Below are 18092 nucleotides of genomic sequence, written 5' to 3'. Positions count from 1 at the left end.
CACATGTACATCGAAACATATAGTGAAATGTGTGTTGTTTGTGTTAACAACCAACACACCCGAGAATGGGCTGGGGCAGCCTGCATTTTGGTGCCCACACAGCATGCCCAGAGTGTTCAGCAGAACAACACGAGCAACAATAACAAGAACAACATTTCAACGTTCAAAGTACCGTATGTTTGTTATCAGCGTATACTATGTACAACCTTGAGATTTGTCTTCTTACAGGCAGACACGAAACAAAGAACCCATTAAAAAAGTAGACGGTCAAATACCCAAAATAGTGTACAGAAAAAAACAACTCGTCCAAACAATGAAAGTAAGTGAATAACATTCAGAACTGAAGATCACAAAAGTGAGTCCACAGCCGCAAAGCCTGTCACTGCCGATCCAGGAGCCCGTTAGTTGCAGGCCACAGCCTCAGTTCAGAACAGAGATGGGTAAACCTCAGGAGTAGTGAGCTGAACGCTAACCAGTCCCTCACCTCCAGCCCAGCCGCCCTGACCTTTTCAATCTAGCCCGGTGCTTAAATCAGCCAAACAGCGGGTTGTTGCTCACTCTCAGACCCGGGCCCAGACAAAAAAAATCAGCACAAGGCAACAACAGCAAAACAAGCCCCTTTACCAGCCTCCTGCCCACCCACTCACACACAAACATACCAGCCTCCAACCCCAGGACCCCTGGATAGGCCATCTCCGGACCTCCAGCCTTCGGTCCTGGACACATTGACTCACAGACATCACTAGCCACTGGGTATCCAGCTCCAGGCTCGCCAAACACAGCACTGATTTTTGGGCCTCGGCTTCCATGCTCACACAGAACTTTAACCCCTGTGAACCGGTAAATATTACAATGTTGATTTGGACAGGCATTGGACGGGAAAGAAGCAGATGGATATGGGATTAGCATTGATTGGCATGGAAGGGATGGGTGAGAAGGGCTGTTTTTGTCCTGTAGTTTTCTATGATTCTATGAGAGGAAAGGTGCGGAGAGAGGAAGGGTGTCACAGAGAAGGAAATTGATGACCTGACCTGGTAGTGATGGAGCAGCCTGGGGAGATGACTGGTCTCAGTGTAAAGAGCAAAGCACAAAGAGGAGATGAAGGGCCAGAGAGCACAAGGAGTATGTTAATTGTCAGACAAATCCTTTGAATCTGAAAGATCAAAATCGCATTCCAAAGCTCCAAGTACAAAAATGTTAGCAACCCACTAGAGCACAGAGGAAAACTCTCTTGTTGGAGATGCTGCCTGCTGATGAGCCCCTTCCACCTTCTAGGTTAAAATGTTACACAAGACGATTCTGAAAAGCAGAAAAACTGATTAATACCAGAAAGATGATCTGGTATTTGTCGCATTCTTCTTTGTGGGAACTTGATCTAGGCACAATGGCTGCCGTGTTTCCAACATTTTAAAAATATCTCACTGCCAGTAAACCACCACAGAATTTCCTAACATTGCACCTTCAAAATGCAAGTCTTTCTTTAAGGAAGGAGATAAAACCTGGAGACAATGGAGAGATTTGACAGTGAAACTGAGCATTTGTAAATCAGCACAGAAAGTGTTGAAGAGGCGAAGGAGATGAGAATCTGGGGCAGACTGGAATAACTATTGCGTACTGCCAGCGCTTCTAATTTGTTTGCTTTTACAAGTCACCGAATTATGTTGTTTCAGATTTCTGAGGCAACAGCGCCCTCCAGTGTTACAGATGAATTCTGCCGAATATCAGAATCAAAATCAGAATCAGATTTGGTATCATTGACGTGTATCTCGATTGTATGTAATGAAGTTTGTATTTTATGGCAGCAGAATAGTTCAAGATATAGAAATTATGATGATAGATAGGTAGTGCAAAAGGGAAATGGCAAGATAGTATTCATGGGCTATTCTGTAATATGATGGCAGAGGGGAAGAAGCTGTTTTTAAAAGGTTTGGTATTGGTCTTATACCTCCCCCCTGATTGTAACAATGAGAAGAGAGCATGTTCCAGATGGTGAGGATCCTTAATGATGGACGCTGCCTTCTTGAGGTACTTCCTTTTGAAGATGTCCTTGATGGTGGGGAGAGTCATGCCCACAATGAGACAGGGAAACAGAGATTTCCTCATTTAATCATATCAGAACAAAAAAATGGGTAATTTAGTCATTAATAGAAGGTATGTATACGGTAGCGGCATGAAATGTAACTTTGTCAAAGATTGAAGCTGGCGATATTCCCCAAAACATTCTCCTCATTCCGTTAACACAAGGAAATCTGCAGATGCTGGAATTTCAAGCAACACACATAAAACTTGCTGGTGAACGCAGCACGCCAGGCAGCATCTATAGGAAGAGGTACAGACTGTACCTCTTCCTATAGATGCTGCCTGGCCTGCTGCGTTCACCAGCAACTTTCATGTGTGTTCCTCATCCTGTTAGCATTTTTCTAGTCATTTAACTAGAAGACTCTTTGCCAGCTGGTGGTAATGATGGACTGATAGAACAAAGGAAAAGAGGAGAGTCGATATTGTTCGATATCATTTTGTTTAGATTCTGATTCTACTGAACTCCACAAATAATGGTCACAAATAGAGCCCCATCCAAGGTGGGACAAGCTCAAGCATGAGCTTCCCAATGTTCATCACAGAAATACAAGTCTTTGCACACTTGCAGAAGATCACTCCATTATGAATAAATGCATATACAATCTTCCAAATTCAGCATATGTTAAATATCTGCACATACATCTGACTGCACACCATTCAAAAATGTTTAAAATACCCTACACCTGAGACATTGCTCATTTGGGTTGCAACGTACAATTTCAATGAATGCTTTCTGATTCTCCTTACTTCCTTAAGCTTCTCCAAGGATCACCACCTCATTGTGGTGGAGTGGTTTGAGATCCCAAGGGTGATACCATCTGGAGCTTAGTTCCTGGTAGGGCCACCCATTGCAGTAAGTTCAAGAAAGAGGTTCAACTAATACGTCATTGGTGAAGCTGGGAGATGATGATGATGCTTCATAATGGCAGCAAAGGCAGAGGATTGTTGCTGCAGTGAAGGGTCTCCAGTCTTCTTGGATGCCATGCCATTGGATCCTGACCCTGATCTTTCAAGGACCATGTGGTAGCTGTCCATGGATCAGCCTCCTCACATTAAAGAAGGTCACATATAGACGTTCTCTGTTAAGGGAATAATCTCACTGGAGAACATCATACTCGATTTGAGTGATCACACTGCCTTATACTGTAGTCCTGTGAAATTCTGGGCAAGAGGTCTACTCAAACAAACCTCGATAATCATATCTCATCAAATTGATCAGAGGTTACTGCAGCTTCAGGCCTCTGATCATGTTAACTATCTTGGCCTTTATTAAAATGGTGGGAGAGCTGCTGAGAATCCCATAACAGCAAGTTTCCTGATGCTGCAGTTTTTTACGAAAATGGGAAGAACTCACATCATAGACCTTCAAGAATAAAATTTTAAAAAGGTTTTTTCAGACCAAAGGCCCTAGAAATTCAAAATTGATACTCCATTGTTGGATCTATTGAAACTTCAAGATGTACATCAAGATAGAGTCATAGAGTATTACAGATAGAAACAGGCCCTTTGATCCACCTCGCCCATGCAGACCCGGTCTTATGCCTATTTCTATCTACCTGCCCCTGGGCCACAGCCTTGCAAACCCCTCTCATCCAGGTACCTATCCAAATTTCACAATTGAGCTCACATGTACCACTTGCACTGGCAACTCATTCCACACTCACTCCACCCTCTGAATGAAGAGGTTTCCCCTTCATTGTTTAACCTTTCAATCTAAACCTATGACCTTTAGTTCTAGTCTCATTAAACCTGAGAAGAAAAAGACTGCATGGACTATATAGATGCTGCCTGACCCACAGAGTTTCTCCAGTATTTTGTGTGTGTTACTCTGGATTTCCAGCATCTGCAGAATCTCTTGAGTTTATGAAACAACAACAGGTACTATTTAGATGGCACAGTGGTTAGTGTACTGCTATAATACTGCCAGCAAACCAGGTTCATTTCTGCTACTGTCTGTAATGAGTTTGCATGTTCCCATTGTGGACACATGGATTTCTTCCAGATGCTCCCGGTTCCTGCCAAATTCCAAAGATGTACAGATTAGTAAGTGAATTAGTACACAGCTCATTGCGCAGCACAGGCCGTTTGACTGCTAATTTAATTGGTTCAGTCCAGCCCACAATGTTGTGCTGAACAATTGCCAAATTGCCAACTAATCCTCTGCCTCCTCAATGCCCCACCTGCTCCAATTTTCCTCACGTTCATGAGCATATATAAACATCTCTTAAAAGTCTTTAATCTTTCTGCCTCTATCACCACCCCAGGCAATGCATTCTGGCACCCACCACTGTGTAAAAATCTTGCCCCTCACATCCCTTTTGAAATTACCCCCTCTTAGCACGCACTCTGGTATTACACATTTCAACCCTGGGAAAAGGATACTGTCTGTCTACTCTGTCTATGCCTCTCAATCTTACACACTTTTTCAGATCTCCTCTCAGCCTCTGCCGCTCAAGAGAAAACACTCCAAGTTTGTCCAACCTCTCGTAATATCACATGCCCTCCAATCCAGGCAGCATCCTGGTAAACCTCTCCTGCATCGTCTCCAAAGCCTCAACATCTTTCCTATAATGGGGTGACCGGAAACGTACGCAATCCTCTAGATGTGGCCTAACTAGTCAAAACTGACCAACATACCACTGACACCAATATATCTGCCATCAAGGATGTACAACAGAAAGGTGCCGATAACATCATGAAGGATCCCACTCACCCTGCTGATGAACTGTTTGCCCTCTCCCATCAGGGAGGAGGCTACGTAACAATCTTGCCAGGACACCAGACTCAAAACCAGTTACTTTCCCCAAGCAGTAAGGCTGATCAACACCTCCCCCCACTGGTAATCACAGACCACCACCATCTGTCTTTTATGGACAAGCCAGTTCTGAAACCAAACAGCTAATTCACCATTGATCCCATGCAACTAGATAAGCCTCCTACGAGGAACCTTGTGAAGCACCTTACATCCACTGATCTACCTTCATCAATCACCCTTATCAAAAAACTCAATCAAGTTAGCAAGGCATGACTTGTCCCGCAAAAAGCCATGCTTGTTCTCCCTAATTAGGCCATGGCTTTCCAAATGTCTGTGTTGAAGAGCTGATCTCACAGCCAAGGGGAAAATCCATCTTTACACCCTCATTTGTCGTGTGCCTTCATCTCTGACTCTGTTTCTCTCTTCACTCACTGCATTCTCAAACTGCTATATCTCCAGTATTTTTCCTTTTCTAATGGAAGTTTTTTTTTAAATACAAAATATTAATCATGTTCCTCTCTCCTCAGACACTGCCTGGCTCAGGGTGTAGTTCAACAACTTTCAGGCTTCCAATTATATACAGACAACATTTGTGTTATAGAGGGATTTCTGGAAAGCTATTTGCATTGCATCTTTCTGTAACATGAATTCCCTTTCCCCCTTGAAACCTATTTTAAAAGTGGAGATATGCTCCTACTTCTAATAAAGTGGCCACTGGGTGTATGCTTGTGGTCTTCTGCTGCTGTAGAGCATCCATTTCAAGGTTCAATATGTTGTGTGTTCAGAAATGCTCTTCTACATACCACTGTTGCAAGGCATGGTTACTGTCACCTTCCTGTCAGCTTGAACCAGTCTGGTCATTCTCCTCTGACCACAGAACAGATGCTCACTAGATTTTTTTTGTGTATCGCACCATTCTTTGTAAACTCTAGAGACTGTTAAGTCTGTAAAATCCCAGGAGATCAGCAGTTTCTGAAATACTCAAAAAAAAACCCTATCTAGCATTAGGAATCTTTCCAAGGTCAAAGTCACTTGGATCACATTTCTTTCCCATTCTGATGTTTGGTCTGATTAACTGGACCTCTTGACCATGCCAGCATGCTTTATGCATTGAGCTGTTGCCACATGATTGGCTGATTGGGTATTTGCATTATTGAGGTGTACAGCTGTACCTAATAAAGTGGACACTGGGCGTATTTTTCTCTCATATTAAACCATTTTATCAACAGTGACAAAGTGACCCACCACCTTTTACTTAACAGCCGAGTCCCTCCTTTGCCACACCTCTCTAGTCTGTGAACACGTGGACATACAGCTTACAGTGCAGTGCTGCTGTAGTCTTCATCTACAAGACGTTCTCCATGAGGCTTTTGGATCAGGGAAGGATTTAGCATGTGGGGATATCAGAGAGGGATGGGAATTGAGGACTGGATATCATGGGAAGAAGGAGGAGTTGGAAAGAAGTGCGATAAGGAGTTGAAAGCGTAGTGACTTTGTGCAAGTGGAGTGATTTGCTTGCAGTGTTAATCCGAGGAACTGGACCCACAATGTAAAGATTCGGAAACACTTCACAGGTGAAGCACTTGGCAGCACGGCACCCTGAGACATCTGTAGAGGGTGTGGCAGTGGAAAGACTTGACTGTGACTAGCAATACAATCAATGCACTGACTACCATATTTCCAAATTTAATGTACTGAATGACTAAAATTAAAAATTGACAAATTTGCCATTCCTCTCACATAGTGTGTTTGTTTATTTTTCCCCATATAAATTACATAGGAGTGTATTTTGTTCTGTATCTCAGTGATTCATGAATTCCATAAGGGGCAATTTCCATAACCCAACTGTCTGTAATAAGGGTGCAGCCTGTATATGACAATACTGATCAAGGTTTGAATAAACCACAATCTTCAAATACATTATCTTTAAAAGTGGACATCTTTAAACTCTGCTTCAAGCTTAGGAACCAAAGGTATGAAGGGGATTTTTTTCCATTAAAAATTGAAGACCCACGACCACTACCATCTAGGAAAACGAGAACCTAGGAACACCACTACTTGGAAATCCCCCAGTCACCAACCTGGCTTGGAAACATCGTAGTTCCTTCATTGTGACTAGGTCAAAATCATGGAATTCCCGCCCTAACATCACTGTAGGTGCACTTACACTCAAAAAAAAACCAAGCCATTGGCTTGCTTTGGCATCTGGACAGAGATAGAAAGGTAAGTGACACTTGTTAAGACTCTGCTAAATATACACACATATTTAATGCCACTTTTAAGATTGGTTAGTTTGCAGTTATTTAGTCATGGTCGAGAGGAAGGATGGGTTGTAGAAGCATGCTTAAGTGTGAAAAATCTGTACTACAATTCATCCAAAAATATATATCATGGAGATAACTGTAAATAGAATCTAAAGAAAGTGCAGATGCTGTGAGTCTAAAATAAAACCAGAAAATGCAGGAAACACTTGGGTCAGGCAGCATTGGTGGAGAGAGAAACAAAGGTAACTCTTCAACAAAACTGGAAAAATGAGAAAGCAACACACATATCAAATGCTGGAGGAACTTGGCAGATCAAGCAGCATCCATGTAGAGGAATAAACAGTTTCAAGCTTTTGCTGTGCGTTGCTCTGGATTTCCAGCATCTGCAGAATCTCTTGTTTTTAAAATGAGAAAGCAAGCTAGTGTTAAGTCGCAGAGGGTGTGGGAAGGATTGATTGCCCCGTTCTCTGTAAACTCTAGAGACTGGTGCACGTGAAAATCGGAGGAGATTAGCAATTTCTGAGATGCTTGAACACACTTGTCTGGCACCAACCTATGCTGCTTGACCCACTGATTTCTTCCAGCAGATCATTTATTAACTCAGGGTTAAAAACCCAACAACAGGATAGCAGTACAGCAAGCTCTGAAAAAGATTATGCAGAAGATGAAAAGAATATGCAAGGAAGATTTTTTTTAAATTAGGTGACAAGGGGTACTTAAAACTGCCCATCATTGGCACTAGCCTACCTGTTATGAAGGACATATATACAGAAAGGTGCCAGAAAAGGGTCAGTAATATCATAAAGGATCCCATCCACCCTGCTTATGGACTGTTTGTCCCACTCCCATCAGGAAAGGAATGCTATCCGGTATCCACAGCAGCACCACTAGACTAGACTAGTTATTTCCCCCAATCCGTCAGCTAATCAACACCTTCATGCATTAACCCAATCCCCACTACATACAATCAGTCTATGTATATAACAGTTATTCGTACAATTCGTTTTGTAGGTTTGCTTTTATATTTGTTTATTGTGGTTTTTTTGGCTTCTTATTGAGTCCTTTATGCTCATGTATTTTTAAAGCTACATCTTATCTAGAGTAACAATCATTTTGTTTTCCTTCATACTCAAGTATGACAATAAACAATCTTGAATCTTGATAAAATTCTATTGAGCAATGCATTGTGACAGGTGAAGAACAACCCAACATTAACATTTCTGAATGGTAGTAATACTAGATCACAAGATCACAAGACAAAGGAGCAGAAATAGGCCATTCAGCCCATCGAGTCTTCTCCACCACGCCACCATGAGCTAACCTAATCTCCCACCTAGTTCCAGTTTACGGCTTTTTCCCCATATCCCTGATACCCTGACTAATTAGATACCTATTAATCTCCTCCTCAAACACCCTCAATGATCGGGCTTCCACAGCTGTATGTGGCAACGAATTCCATAGATCCATGACCCTCTGGTTAAAAAAATTGCTCCCCATCTCTGTTTTAAATGGGTACCCTCTAATTCTAAGACTGTGGCCTCTTGTCCTGGACTCACCCACCATGGGAAACAGCCTTTCCACATCTACTCTGTCCAACCCTTTCAACATTCAAAATGTTTCTATGAGATCCCCTCATTCTTCTATACTCTAATGAATACAGTCCAAGAGCCGACAAACACTCCTCATATGTTCTCATACTAAACACGAGAAAATCTGCGGATGCTGGAAATTCAAGCAACACACACAAAATGCTGGTGGAACGCAGCAGGCCAGGCAGCATCTATAGGAAGGACAGTCTATGTTTCGGGTCAAGACCCTTCATCAGGACTAACGGAAAAAAGAGATAGTAAGAGATTTGAAAGTTGGGGGGGGGACTGAAATGATAGGAGAAGACAGGAGGGGGAGGGATGAAGCTAAGAGCTGGGAAGTTGATTGTCAAAAGGGATACAAGGCTGGAGAAGGGGGACTATCATAGGACGGAAGGCCTTGGAAGAAAGAAAAGGGGAGGGGAGGACCAGAGGAAGATGGAGAACAGGCAAAGAGTTATTGTGAGAGGGAAAGAGAGAAAAAACATATATATAAATAAAAATTAGGGATGGGTAAGAAGGGGAGGATGGACATTAACGGAAGTTAGAGAAATCAATGTTCATGCCATCAGGTTAGAGGCTACCCAGACGGAATATAAGGTGTTGTTCCTCCAACCTGAGTGTGGCTTCATCTCGACAGTAGAGGAGGCCATGGATTGACATATCGGAATGGGAATGGGATGTGCAATTAAAATGTGTGGTCACTGGAAAATCCTGCTTCCTCTGGCGGACAAAGCGTAGGTGTTCCAATCTGCGTCGGGTCTCCCCCGGGTCTCCCCAATATATAGAAGGCCTACGCTCTAGCAGGATCTCCCAGTAACCACACATTTTAATTCCACATCCCATTCCCATTCCGATATGTCAATCCATGGTCTCCTCTACTGTTGAGGTGAAGCTACACTCAGGTTGGAGGAACAACACCTTATATTCCGTCTGGGTAGCCTCCAACCTGATGGCATGAACACTGATTTCTCTAACTTCCATTAATGTCCCTCCTCCCCTTCTTACCCCATCCCTAATTTTTTTAATTTATATATATATATGTGTGTGTGTGTGTGTGTGTGTGTGTGTGTGTGTGTGTGTGTATTTCCTCTCTTTCCCCTCTCACAATAACTCTTTGCCTGTTCTCCATCTTCCTCCGGTGGTTCCCCTCTCCTTTTCTTTCTTCCAATATTGGAAAATGTAAATGCATACATTGTATTTTCTATGTATTACAGTATTTACTCAACAGTATTTCAGTATTTACTCAAATGCACACATTGTATTTTCTATATTTACTATGTAACCACTGCTAGCTGAATAGAAGGTATTCACTATGTAGCCATGACTTTTGACCTAATCACTATTAATTCATGAAGAGAACTAGAATGAAACCAAGTAGAAAGATAACGGTGGTGGGTAAGGTGATGAAATATGTGGCAGTATGTCAACACAAGACTAATTAAGAAATAACTGTGGTTAGGGATGGGGGGACATATGGTTTAAAATGTAAACTAGGACATAATTAAGTTGGGGAGTAAAACAATAGTGGAAAGTCGAGAGTGGATATATTGATGATATGTAATCACAGACCGACTGGATATGATAATGTAGCTAAGATAGGAAAATTGCTATAAAAAATGCTGTATACAAGCCTCGATGGGCAGTCAGCTACTAGCTTTCTGATTATCTCAGCTTTGATTTGCAAATTAAAGTTTAAAACGTCTTGACGAGTTTTCTGCGTCTCCTTGTCATTTGTGAGAAACAAGAAACCACGACACCAACAGGCCTTCTGTCCTTTGATAGCCCCCTTCTCCAGCCTTGTATCCATTTTGCCACTCCACTTCCCAGCTCTTAGCTTCATCTCTCTGCCTCCTGTCTTCTCCTATCATTTCGGGTTTCCCCTTCCCCCTTTCAAATCTCTTACCATCTCTTTTTTCCATTAATCCTGATGAAGGGTCTCGACCCAAAACATTGACTGTACTTCTTCCTATAGATGCTGCCTGGCCTACTGCATTCCACCAGCATTTTGTGTGTGTTGGTAGTAATACTATGCATTTTTGTTGAAATAATGTACTGAATTGTCATAGTTATAATCCTTGATTGAGTGTGTTTTTAAGCAAAGCGATTGCTATGTAAACAACTTGTTGGCAGCACAAGTTCTGCTAAGTTCCATTTTTTTTAAAAATATGAATTTCACTTGATACACTCCTGCCTTAGTAGTGCTAGAAAGATGTGTTTTATTTGACAAATTACAATAAAGTTACACTGTCAAAGCCCATAAATCCAGTCGTTATTTAATATTTGAGCAATGAATTTAAAAGGTTGCATCATTTCCTATCAATTTGCTTTATTGTTGCCCTCTGTTTTTCACAAGTGAATATTCTCACAGCACAACATTCCAGCAACAAATGCAGGTAGCATTCTCGTCAATGGAAATCATCTGTAGAGGAAACTGAACAATGACTTTGGCATAGAATGCAATGGAAAAGTAGGCTTTACTTGGAGCTGCAAATGTGACTTGACACTGGACCAAGATTATAACATCTAGCTAGATTATAATAACTATAACATGAGCCTGGCTGAAAGGTCTCAGCTCGAAATGTTGACTGTTTACTCTTTTCCATTGGTGCTGCCTGGCCTCTGAGTCCCTCCAGGATTGTGTGTGCTTTGCTTTGGATTTCCAGGATCTGCAGATTTTCTCTTGTTTGTGATTATAACATCTAGAGTTAGACTAGATCCAGAAGAGGCCCCATAAATAAGAGAGTGCAAGGTTTTGGTAAATGTAGCTAACTCACATCATTGGTATTCTTCTATTTCTTTAATGATTAAAAATAAACTGGGGCTAGTACTTGATAAGAATAAACTTTGTTACCTTATAGTTCAAGTTCTTAACAGGTGTTTGCAATCTCACTTCTCTTGCATTATGCCAGATGATTATTTGTTTCTTTCCAGAGTCTGTCGGTCTTCTGAAATCCTCCTCTTACTTTTTGTGATCTTCTTCATTTGACTTTGCGACCTTAAACAAAATTGGTTGGGAGTTCACATATCATCTCCTTTCCCATGTAGCCAGCTTCAAGTCAAAGTTGAATAACATCAGCACTTTTCTCAGTAGTCACATCAAAATGCCACCATCACTCAAACCTAAATGCTTCAATATTTTTTATTTAAGCTTTCCTCAAATACATCCCTCAGTAATAATTCACAGTTCAAGTGATCAATTAATTACCTTTTTCATGTTTCAAATGGGAAAAATCTTTGTCAAGAAGTATCTAACCACTAGAAAGTATCTTTAAATAGTGTCTTCATTTATTATCATATTATTTGTCTATTATTGATATGGGAGAGGAACTGGAGAAAGGGCAAGTAGCTAATGGTTCCTTTGTTTGAGAAGGGAGAAAAGTATAATCCTGTAAATTATATTCTGACTGATCTAAGAATTGGGAAGCTATTGGAGAGAATTCTTAGGGATCGCATTTATGAGCATTTGTAAAAGCATGGCCTAATTAGGGACAGCCAACATACCTTTGCGTCATACAGGTAATGTCTTAATGACTTGCGTTTTGAAGAGGTGACCAAGGTGATTAATGAAGGTTGAGCGGTCGTCGTCTAAATCGATCAAGTAAGGGATTTGACAAGGTCCCTCATGGTAGGCTCCACCATTAGATTAAGATACATAGGATCCACAGTAACTTGGCTGCTTAAATTCAGAATTGGTTTACCCATACAAGTAGTGGTCAATGGGTTTTATTCTGCCTGAAGGTCCATGACTATTGGTGTTCTGCAGGGATTACTACTGGGACCTCTGCTGTTTATGATATATATCTAAATGATCTGGATGAAAACTTGGATGGGTTGGTTAGTGAATTTCAGATGACACAAAAAATGGTGGTGTTATGGTCAGTGATGAAGGTTGTCCAAGAATTAGTTGCAGATATGGGCAGTGAAATGGCAGATAGAGTTTAATCCAGGCAAATATGAGGTGTTGCACTTGGGAGATCAAACGTAAAGTACACAGTTAATGGAAGGATCTTAAGAAAAATTATGTACAGAAGAATCTTGATTTATAAAATTATAAGAGTCATAGACAGAAAGCTGATATCTTTTTATCCCCAGGTTCAAAATATCTAATAGTAGAGGGCATATATTTATGGTGAATGGAGAAAGTTCAAAATAGATTTGCAGGGCACGCTTACTTTTACACAGAGTGCGCTGGGTACCTGGAAAGTGCTACTAGAGATAGTAGCAGAGGTAAATATGATAGGGGCATTCAAGAGGCTCTTAGATAAGGCACATGAATATAGCTCAGTGGTTCCATTTAATATCAGAGAATGTATACAATATCAACCTGAAATTCTTGTTCTTCGCAGACATCCACTAAAACATAAGTGCCCAAAGAATGAGTGACAGTAAAAATGTTAGAACCCCAAACTTCCCCCTACTCCTCCCACACACGAGCAGCACAGCAACAACTCTCCCCCGACTTATTTCAGCAAAAAAGCATCTGCACCTTCCACCCACTGAGCAAACAATAGCAAAGCCCCCAAGAAAGAGCATGGTCTGCAGTACAACAAAAACTAATCATTCACCTAACAATTCGACATACCACAGGCTTTCTCTCATCCTAATAAAGGGGCAGAGAGGTGTCACTCAGTAAGAAGGGAAACAAACAAAACAACTCATTGAACTATGGTGTAAAAGACCCTCTGAAATCTCCAGCCCAAGAATTGGCAACAAACTCTCCGCCGAGAGAAAGAGAGCGAGCCCCCGACAGCTGATCAGTTGTTCTCGATATTCTGAAAATGCAGAGAATGGAAGTATATGGACCATGTGCAGGCAGATTAGGAGGTATTTTATTTTTACTTAATTAGTTCAGCACAATAGAATGGGCCAAAATGCATGTTCTTTTATATATAGAGTTCTGTGTTTTAAAAAGTCTTTGTTTATTGGCACTCACATAATCCTGTTGCCTCACAGCCTATTAATTTTATTCCCCTTACTTCTTTTTCAGATTTGCTAAGGAATCTCTGACCAATTAACATTGATTTGCATCCACCAACATTCCTTGTATTAAACTTTTTCTACTGCACTTTATAAATGTTCTGCCAATGAGCCAAGCTAATTTCAAGTGTATTTCAATTGCTTTCTTCAAAATTTAGCCAGTATTTCTCACAAACCTGCCAGATGCTTTGCATTCCTTAACTACCACAAATCCTGCACTCAATGTCACAAAGGACAAAAAGCACACCCTGTAGTGGGATTCCAGAACCTCACTAAATATCACACGTTTCACCAAAGGCACACTTGGTTTATCATTTAAGGTGAAAGCAAGTTGAATGACAATGAACTTGAACTGCCTGCAAAGCAAATGGTCAATGATTCAAGACCAAACTTTAGACAAGATGTAAAACAAGTCATTAAAGTCACAAGTTTAATATAATGTTAGGATCATGTCTTTAAGGAACATTAAGCCGTAACTTCTTGCCCCTTGTAAGAAACGTAAGTGGATGCAAGAGCAACAAATTAGTATCTAGATTACAGAGTGATTGTTATTTTAGCACCAAACTTTGTTTTTCCAGGTGAATAGTAACATGGTATGCAACTGAACTATTATTTGAAGTAACTCAGTTCAAAGCCTTTCATTTATTTTGAAAGGTGAAAATAAAAACTTGATACCAGTTCAAAACAAAAAAAATCGCAACACTTCAGTGCATCGTTTGGGTTGCTGCCAATGTGTTTTAGGAAAGAAATTTGTTGGTTACTTCAATCCCAGACTACTGGGAATTTAACTTTGAAATGGCACAGCAAGCCATTAATACCACCTCCTCATGGCAGCTTTGCCAGTGAAAAGAATTTACAAGTTGCAAAAGACAGCACTTTAAGTTTTAGTTCACCACAGGTAAATTGCTGATTTTCTAATAAACCGATTGCAGATATACAATAACTTTTATCTATTCAAGTGCATTTAATATTGTTTAATGGTCCTGGTGGAGGACACGTCTAACATGCCAAAGAGAGATGTTATGGATGCGATGGGAGGTAAGCACCTCAGTACAATAGTTATCACTAAAGAAGTAGTGCTGAGCAAACTTGTGGGCCTAAAGATAGACAAGTCCCTTGGTTCTGATGGAATGCATCTCAGGGTACTGAAAGAACTGGCAGAAGTTATAGTAGAGGCCTTGGTGATGATTTACCAAAATTCTCTGGACTCTCGGCAGGTCCCAGAATTGGGAAGTCGGCAAATCTCAAGCCACAGTTCAAAAAAAGGATGTAGCAAAAGGCAGGTAACTATAGGCCAGTTAGTTTAACATCTGTAGTTGGGAAAATGCTTGAAGCTATCATTAAAGAAGGAATAGCGAGGCATCTGGAAAGAAATGGATCCATCAGGCAGACACAGCATGGATTCAGCAAAGTAACTTTGACAAACTTACTGGAATTCTTTGAGGATATAATGAGCGCAGTGGATAGAGGGGAACAGATGGATGTTATTTACTTGGATTTCCAGAAAGTGTTCGATAAGGTGCTGCATAAAAGAGTTATCCATAAGATAATGATGCATAGAGTTGGGGTGATATATTAGCATGGAAAGAAGATTGGTTAACTAATATAAAGCAGAGAGTTGGGATACATAGGTGTTACTCTGGTTGGCAATCAGTGGTGAGTGCTGTGCCGCAGGGGTTGGTGCTGGGCCCACAACTGTACATGATATACATTAACGATCTGGAAGAGGGGATAGAGTATAGTGTATCTAAGTTTGCTGATGATACCAAACTGAGTGGAAAAGTAAATTGTAAAGAAGATATGAAGAGTCTGCAGAGAGATATAGTTAAGTGAGTGGGCAAGGGCAGATGGAGTACAATGTTGGTAAATGTGAAGACATCCACTTTGGAAGGAAAAATGAAACAGCATATTATTATTTAAATGGTAAAAAAAAATGCAGCATAATGTGCAGATGAACTTGGTAGTGCTTGAGCATGAATCACAAAAAGTTGGTTTGCAGTTGCAGCAGGCTATCAAGAAGGCAAATGGAATGCTGGCCTTCAGTGCTACAGGGATTAAATTTTAGAGCAGGGAGGTTAAGCTGCAACTATACAGGTTACTGGTGAGGCCACACCAGAAGTACTGCCTGCAGTTCTGGTCTCCTTACTTGAGGAAGGATATACTAGTTTTGGAGACGGTGCAGAGGAGGTTGATTCCAGAGATGAGAGGCCATGAAGGGAGATTGAGTCACCTGAGACTGTACTCGCTGGATTTCAGAAGAATGACAGGAGATCTTATAGAAACATATAAAAATATGAAAGGGATAGAGAAGATAGAGGCAGAAAAGTTGTTTCCACTGTAGGTGAGACTAGAACTAGCGGACATAGCTTCAAGATTCGGTGGAGTAGATTTAGGACGGAGATGAGGAGGAACTGCTTTTCCCAGAGAGTGGTGTATCTGTGGAATTCTCTGCCCGATGAAGCAGTGGATGCTACCTCAGTAAATATATTTAAGACAGGGTTGAACAGATTTTTGCATAGTAGGGGAATTAAAGGTCATGGGGAAAAGGCAGGTAGGTGGAGATGAGTCCATGCCCAGATCAGCCATGATCTTATTGAATGGCAAAGCAGGTTCGACGAGCCAGATGGCCTACTCCTGCTCCTATTTCTTTATGTTCTTATGTCCTGTGACACCAGATACACTTAACTGTGACTTTATTAGGTACATCTGCTCAATAGGGCAAATATCTAATCAAGCAATCATGTGCAGCAACTCAATGCACAAAAGCATGCAGACATGGTCAAGAGGTTCAATTACTGTTCAGAGCAAACATCAGAATGAGGAAGAATTGTGATCTAAGTGACTCTCTGTGGAATGATTGCTGGTGCCAGATGGGGTGGTTTAAGTAGCTCAGAAACTGCTGAGCTCCTGGGATTTTCACACACAAGTTACAAGGAATGTGTGAAAAGCAATAAAAGCATCCAGGGAGCAGCAGTTTTATGGGCAAAAATGCCTTGTTAATGAGAAACGTCAGCAGAGAATGGCCAGACTGGTTCAAACTGACAGAACGGCAATGGTAACTCAAATAACCACGCATTACAACAATGGAGTGCAGAACAGCATCTTTGAATGCACAACATGTTGAACCTTTAAGTGGATGGGCTGTCGCAGCAAAAGACCATGAACATACACTCAGAGACCATTTTACTATCTACCTAATGAAGTGGCCTCAAAATAACATGAAACAAAATCAAGTCTTTAAAAGAGATACTGAGGAAAATAACCAAACGGTTATCCAAAAAGGTAGGATATGGAGTATTTCAATGTAGGAAAACGGCAGCTGATTTTAAAGGAGGAAATTCTAGAATTTAGGGATTTACAGCTGAAAGCAGGGTCATTAAAAGCAGTGATTAAATTATACGTGATCAAGATGGGCAGGAAAGTGTGGGTACTTCTTGGAGCACTGCAGCCCTAAAGGTTAGAAGATGAGGGAAAACCTCAATGGGGGATTTGCAAACATGACTGAGATTTTTTCAAATGTGAGACCTGACCTATTGCTTCTGAAATTTCTCTTTTCATGAGCCCTTAGAGATCAAGTTTGGGATCTGTTCTGCTTCAAGATACTGCTGGGCTGAATTCAAACTTGCTACCAATATCCCAGACTCCAAACTCAATGTCTACAAAGCTCACGTGTTTAAGACTAACAATGCTACTAAGCACTACATACCAATTTAAAAAAATCTTCAGTTTCCCAATTTGCAAATAACAAGAAAAAACCTGCTAAATAAATAATTAGAAAACGCTGGTTTTTACCAAAAGGTTATACTCAATATTGGGCTTGGCACGATATTATTTTTAAATTTGTAACTCCTCATTTCATCTCGGATTAATGAAATTATAGTTCTCTTAACAAGTGAAGTCCCTTAATAAATCAACCAAAATAACATTTTGAAATAGAGCATACAATCCCATGTAGTGCTTGCCAGATCTTGGGTCAGCATGATCCTGTTCAGTTTCTTTGTGCTCAGAAAGCATTTTAAAACTGCCTGGTCTCCTCCTGCACTGGAAGGCAATGGCCATTTGTAATGTTTCCAGGGAGTCAAGTCTTGCAGTAAAGCCAGCCAGGATGCAAATCACCCACTTCCTAAGCTTACTTCCTGGTGACAAGGCACCGACTCGCAAGGGCCAACAATTTGAGCATCGAATCCTCTGGATATTCTTGATGTTACAGGACAGCTAAACTTCAAAGAAATGGAGCAACATCTGAGTAACTGGCATGGTAAAAAGAACACGATAATAAACATGTTAATAGTATGCTATCATTGATAAAGTATCTTTCTAATTTAGAGAATTGTGCATCAATATGAAAATAAATGTTTAAACAGATTTTCTGTTGAAATTATAAAAAATTGTCAACCCTATTTCTTGTAAACTTATCCTCCATATTGC

General features: G+C 40.8%; 1 long non-coding RNA gene across 1 annotated transcript; it reads right to left on the bottom strand.

Moving 5' to 3' along the window:
• Window positions 1-3963: 3963 nt before the first annotated feature.
• Window positions 3964-17828, bottom strand: LOC140187504 (uncharacterized). Its single transcript, XR_011883113.1, has 3 exons — window positions 17608-17828; window positions 11539-11682; window positions 3964-4094 (listed from the first exon to the last, which is right to left on the bottom strand). It is a non-coding gene; the product is annotated as an uncharacterized lncRNA (long non-coding RNA).
• Between the last annotated feature and the right edge of the window lie 264 nt (window positions 17829-18092).

Source organism: Mobula birostris, chromosome 2, assembly GCF_030028105.1.
Source record: "Mobula birostris isolate sMobBir1 chromosome 2, sMobBir1.hap1, whole genome shotgun sequence".
Classification (NCBI taxonomy): domain Eukaryota; kingdom Metazoa; phylum Chordata; class Chondrichthyes; order Myliobatiformes; family Myliobatidae; genus Mobula; species Mobula birostris.
This window is presented reverse-complemented; position numbering and strand designations above follow the sequence as displayed.